Source organism: Bidens hawaiensis, unplaced genomic scaffold, assembly GCF_021521415.1.
Source record: "Bidens hawaiensis isolate Kalapana, Puna unplaced genomic scaffold, B.hawaiensis_p1.1 tig00014824_1, whole genome shotgun sequence".
Lineage (NCBI taxonomy): Eukaryota > Viridiplantae > Streptophyta > Magnoliopsida > Asterales > Asteraceae > Bidens > Bidens hawaiensis.
This window is the reverse complement of record NW_027492307.1, coordinates 606,722-613,416: the sequence shown is the minus strand read 5'-3', so window position 1 is coordinate 613,416 and position 6,695 is coordinate 606,722. Positions and strand designations below refer to the sequence as shown.

The 6,695-nt window shown below is 38.0% G+C and overlaps 1 pseudogene across 1 annotated transcript; it reads right to left on the bottom strand.

The window, feature by feature from the left end:
• LOC143547739 (nuclear poly(A) polymerase 4-like) lies at window positions 1-5,593 on the bottom strand (annotated as a pseudogene). The gene is made up of 8 exons (XR_013137829.1): window positions 5,555-5,593; window positions 4,212-4,274; window positions 3,931-4,092; window positions 3,245-3,358; window positions 3,100-3,162; window positions 2,646-2,974; window positions 1,111-1,228; window positions 1-834 (listed from the first exon to the last, which is right to left on the bottom strand). The product of XR_013137829.1 is annotated as a nuclear poly(A) polymerase 4-like (transcript).
• Between the last annotated feature and the right edge of the window lie 1,102 nt (window positions 5,594-6,695).

The window sequence follows — 6,695 nt, the reverse complement described above, 5'->3', positions numbered from 1 at the left end:
TTAGATCTCTTATATATATATATTAAACCAAGTTAAAAAACGTGATTTAAATTAAATAAAAATGCTTAATAACAGAAACCAAAAAAAGCCCATATCATCTTCTTGACGTCACAGAAGCTGCAATAACAATTGAAAAAGATAATACGTTCTTGAGAAAATAATAATTTGAAAACCAAAACCTCAGTTTCAAACACCTGGATTTTATCCACGGACATATTATCAACAGCCGATTGAGAATCTTCTTCACTTGACTCCTGACCATTGCTTCCAAGACTCATCTTTTCAGCCCCGACTTCCTCATTTGTAACTATACTTGACCCAGAATAACATCCAATAAGCCCATGAGCGAGCTCATGATCGGGCTCAGAAGAAACCGAGTCACGGCTCTGTGGGCTCATAAACGGGCTTGTTATCGGGCTCGGGCTAACTGATTGCTTTCTTTGAGGACTACCTCTCTCCACATGACCTTCACCCTTTCTCTTTGCACTCGTCTTCTCAGCAGAGCCCGAACCACAAGCAGGCTGATGGTTCACGGCCCGTGGGATCCGGGCCCGTTTATAACCGTCTGGAAATACGTATTGCGGGATTTGCTTTCGACGAACGTGAGAAACGTAAATCTCCATTCCGGGCTTCCAAAACATGTACATGTTAACCGAGTGTCTAAATTCATCGACAGTACCGCGGATGTCGAATTGTTGATTTTCTTGAATTACTTCGCCTTGTTTTCTTTGTAAGCCCATAAAAAATGCACTGTGTGAACATTGTTTTGAAGGATCGATATACTCGTGAGGGTAAGGATGGCATTTGTAGTTTTCCTAATGTGTCTCGCTCCATCTGCATACTCAAAATAAAAATATAAAAAAAAACAAAAAGAATGATTAAATACTGATATTCTTCGTTCAAAATTACTTATAACATATATTATTGGTGTAATCATATTTAATAAACTCTTTACTTGTATTAATTCAGAAAAGGTACATAAATGTTGACCGGTCAACCCAACCTAACAAGCCATAATGAAATTACAGATTTCAACTCTTAACCAGTTGCTTTTTTCTTTCTTATCTTTTTAAATTGTAAGGGATAAGTATTAGAAGGATCAAACATTACCATCAAGGTCAACTGCCTCAAACGAGACTCAACCCAGCCTTTCCAAGCCCTTAATTAAATCATCTGAGTCAGCAGCAGAGAACATGTACGGTTCAAAAAGCATGGGCCACTGGGAGTTCTATTTCCTGGAAAATGACAAACAGATATAAACTTACTTGTACGCCACCCAAAGAAAAGTAAACACTAGAGGTGGCAATTTAACCCCCGTTTTTGGATTAACAGGTTGAATAAATAGATACGATCAAAACAAGTTGAAAGGTATTACGCATTTTACAACTTATAATTACTAGTTAGTATTAATGTGTCTTGGTGAGCAAGTTGAATTTTTACTTTTTAGTATATAGATGGCTAGGGTTATTTTATTGAATGTATAGTCTTTGCAAGTTTATCTACAGATCTATCTATACTATTAAAGCAAAACCATTCTTTCACATGTCATTTAACTAGAGTAGCCAACTAATATTATTACCATTTATAGAATTTCTAACGAAGTTACAAATGTAACTTTAAATGTTGTATTAAATGAGGTTTTTATATATTTATGAATTATAAAACTTTATCATTATTTATATCTTATGAATCCATAAGGTATATATGTTATTACGTATATTATTAAATTTAACTTTTTTGTTGTATTTTTTTAACCACCCGTGTATTACACGGGCTATATCTAGTTAGGGCTATATTCTAGTTATTCTAATAAAACAGTGTCGTGGTTTTCCACATATTTAGGGTTTTATTCTCTGTTTTATGCTCATCGTCTTTGTGTATTCAATTGGTGCCAACATTAAAAACAAATATATACCGTATACGGGGTGAAAGGGCAGAAAACTTGGAAGGAGAAATAGCTATATTGAATTTGTAAGATATTATTGGATTAATATACAAACTAAATCGCCATTAATTACTACCAACCACAAACAGAAATTCATATTTAATTATTTTTCTTTTAATATTTGCAATTAAGAGTTAAGACACATGTTAGAAAAATACTTTTATAAACCCAAAGAGAGAAAAAAGACCATAACATGTTTGTGGGTCACCCGGGCCATTCTGACATCATCATCATCATCATTATCGTACTCAGTATATCCCACCAATAGCAAAGCTATGGTAGGGCTGAGGAGGGTAAGATGTAGACAGCCTTACCTCTACCCCATAGGGATAGAGAGGCTGCTTCCGGTGAGACCCCCGGCTCGATAGTAGTTTTGCATCAAGCCTTGGACATAAGGCACATAGCACTCAATCATCGGGACACCGGCTGATTGGTGCATGTACCCTTGTCTTTCGGCTATCAACACCACCACATGATGCCTGATTAACCTTCCGCCACTTTTAACGTTATTTTCACGAGATTAGTAAAATAACGTCAAAATTAGTGCAATTTCACTTTTGCCCACCCAAGGGTTCCCATATATATATACATATACATTAACGTAACCGGGCCATTCTGACCAGGATTAAAAATTAACTACTTTACCCTTCACCAACCCACCCATGTTACCACCTCATACACAACACGAACATCATCTTACCTCACATATCCGATTACCAAATTGAAATTGTTCGGTCATAAACGAAGTGTGCTAATGGAAACATTATAACTAGAATTCATGCATGGGTGGGCAGGTGTTATGATTGGCATGTGATGAGTTTTGTCCTTGGGATTCTTACGCGGGTCCCACACGGTACATCCAAGCTCGTCCTCTTGTATAGCACAAAGCATGACCGGATTTGGCCATCGCCACTGTGTATATACCCTAAAAAACCGAGAAACCAACATACTAGGAACAGCATTTGGATAAAACTGACATACCCGTGCAACAAGTAGGGCCCAGTTCACACCACCAAGAAAACCAGTCACCTGCCACAGTTAAACAAGATTCGAGTAAAAAAAAGTGGGTTGCTTGTAAATAAGAAGCGGAACTATCACAATTCAACAGCTCAATTGTTCAAATGTAAAAAACATGTATTGACAAAACCACTTACATTTGAATAAACACCGCGCCTTTTAGCCCAGAACTTTAAGCACCGAAGTGTTGTACGAAAATGCTAAATTTCATAAGGGAAAAAAACAACAAAGTGTAAGTAGAAACTTTTGAAGCAATGACAAACAACAATCATCAACAGTCACCTCAACATTTGGAACATGTTTAAGAATTTGGTCAGCAACCCTACAGCCATTAAGACTACGAACTGTCGGCTCATCAACATTATACAACACGGATACATCAGAAATGTCCAAATCCTGTTAACAAATAGATCAACTTTTTATTTGTACCGCCATTTTTTTTTCCTTTTTACTTAATTTGTATAAGTAGCTAAAGTTTAGATATGGCTAGAAAACTATACTGTTACAATGTTAATCTCTAACTATTTTGAGCAAAAAAATATTAGAAGTTACAAGCTTTTGAATATACTTTTCTGATCCGTTCTATTTTTTAACTAAGTTCTCAAGGCCAGGCATCTGAAATTAAAATACAACCAAAATCCCTGGTTTTAAAAAGCCGTGAGGCACACCAAAGCGAAAGGGTCCTCAAAGCCTATGCAAGACAAGATAATTGTATACTATATAAATATTTTATAGTTATATTAGATTTTTATCATCGTATCGAATATTTAGACACATATAACATCTACAATCTACATAGAATTAAAAAACCTATGTGTACAACTAAAATGCTATACGTACAAAATGTCAACGTAGGCGCGCCACAGCCTGTGGCACGCTTTTTAAAACCAAACCCAAGTCATCCAGATTATAAATGAATGTGTTTGAATTGAATCTCAACCTAATTTTACATAACTAAAGCAACTTACATCAGGGACGACTGAACGAGAAATACTAGCATAAAGAAGATCAATAGATATCCCCTCAAACTTCAATTTCATAACCGGAACATGAGCACTTGGAACAGGTTGAAGTTCGGTAACTTCCTCTTTCTTTGCCAATATCTCATGCAAACCAAAAAAGAAATCTTCCTGAAATATTATGTCAAGTAAGGAAATCAGAATAGGGTGTGAAGCAATTGCTTTTTGTAATCATACAAAGGTCAATGCCCTTGTCAATAATAATAAAAAAAACTCATAAAAAGACTCACATCACGATTCACATAAGATGGCCCAACACATAAGGTGTCAATGTCTGCCCCAGGACCATGAACCTATCATCAAAGTTGGAGAACAAAACCATATACAATAGATAACAAGCCTCACATTGAAACATCGCAATACAAGAAAAAAAATGGAGATATGACTGATTGGGCTTCAATTTAGAAAATAAAAAAATACAAATAGTTCTATATATTAGCTTTTAGTACCCAAATTGGACAGGTTGGATAGATCATAATAGGTTCATCCATCCATGTCAATACAATAATTTTAGTAAAAGGCCTGTTAGTTGTATTTAGTTATAATTAGGGTTTTAGCCCATATAGTTGGCTAAAGCCTATGGGCCTTTTATTGGTTGATAGCTAAGGTTTATTTGTGTATAAATAGATGTAGTTGTTTATGTATTTCTCACACCTTCAAGTAATAAACATTACTTTCACTACAACCATCTTCTTTACATGGTATCAGAGCTACGGCTCTCGATCCAAACCCTAGCCGCGATCTGACCCGAACCCGAGTCTGACCAGCCGTCACCAGCAGCCTTCAGATCTGAAACAAGCTCCTGCCTTGTTGTTCTGTCCTGTCACGAAATCTTTTTTTTTTTCGACCGTGAAACTACTGTTCACTGACGAGCACTGCTCACGCGAATCACTGTTCACCGGTACTGTTCATCGCCGGAAATACTGTTCACAGCGCGGAAAACACTGTTCACCCGGAAATTACTGTTCACTCGCGGAAAACACTGTTCACGCCGGAAGTCAATGTCTGCCCCAGGACCATGAACCTATCATCAAAGTTGGAGAACAAAACCATATACAATAGAAAACACTGTTCACGCCGGAAATTACTGTTCACAGCCGGAAGTCACTGTTCACTGCCGGAATTTCTGTTCACTGCCGGAAAGTTACTGTTCGTTGCCGGAATTACTATTCGCTGCCGGAAAGTTACTATTCGCTGCCGGAATTACTGTTCGTTGCCGGGATTAACTGTTCGCTGCCGGGATTAACTATTCACGACGAGTAACTGTTTACGCCGGAATCTGTTCCCGCCCTCCACCCGCACTTGTTACTGTTCACAGTCAATTTTCAGTTTCGTGTATCATTATGGGCGAAAATACATACATGTATACATTTACTAAAGAGGAGCATGATCTTATTCAACGATTTCTTACCTCCCAGTTGCCTCATCCTCAAACCAGCTCGGCACATTCAGGTAAACCTTCTAGCCTTGACTTATCATGGGTGATTGATTCTGGAGCCACACATCACATGACTGGGAATCGGGGTATTTTTTCTAGTCTTCAAAATGTTTCCCATGCACCGGTACGTCTTGCCGATGGATCTTCATGTCCCGTTCTCGGCATAGGATCCATCAGTAACTCGGAAAACCTAAAACTGTCTTTTATCCTATTTGTTCCTATATTTCCTACCAGTCTTTGTTCAGTGAGTCAGATTACCAAACAAAACAACTGTTCTGTGACCTTTTACCCAACTCACTGCGTTTTTCATGAACTAGGAACAAATCGGGTAATTGGTACTGGTTTTGAATCAGGAGGTCTCTATCGTATATCCCCGTTTTCGCATCCTGTAGCAAACTTATGTGATTCCGCTGTCAGGGAGGCTCACTGTCGGTTAGGTCATCCCTCTACAGCGGTTCTGAGGCAAATGCGACCAGATTTACCACTTTCGTCTTTTAATTTTCATTATGAGTCGTGTCAACTTGGTAAACATACCAGGCGTCCCTATCCCCCTAGGGTGCCCAATCGAGTCAGTTCTTGTTTTGAACTGTTGCATTCTGATGTATGGGTCCTTGCCCTATCAAATTTACGTTGGGTTTTGAATATTTTATTACCTTTATTGATGACTATTCTCGCACTACTTGGGTTTATTTGTTGAAATCTCGTAGTGAGGTATTTTCCATATTTCAAGAATTTAATGCTTATGTTCAAAACCAATTTAACACCACCATTAAAACTTTACGATCTGATAATGCTAAAGAATATTTTTCCACCGACTTTTCTTCATACTTAAAAACCAACGGCATTATTCATGAATCATCGTGTGCTTATACATCTCAACAAAATGGTGTGTCCGAACGCAAAAATCGTCACATATTGGATGTTGCTCGCACAATCATGATCCAATCACGTGTTCCTCATCGTTTTTGGGGAGATGCCGTTCTCACTGCCACATATCTGATTAACCGCATGCCCTCAACCGTTCTTCATGGTAAAACACCGTTTTCTGTACTATTTCCCAACGATGATCCATTTCCTCTCACACCTAAAGTATTTGGTTGCGTCGCCTATGTTCATGACCATAGTCCAAAAACCATCAAACTTGATCCCCGAGCTATTCGTTGTGTCTTTCTTGGTTACTCAGCGACTTAGGTCGACTGAGGTATTTCCTTGGCATAGAAGTATCCCGCTCTCCACAAGGAATACTTCTCTCCCAACGAAAGTATGTTCTTGATAT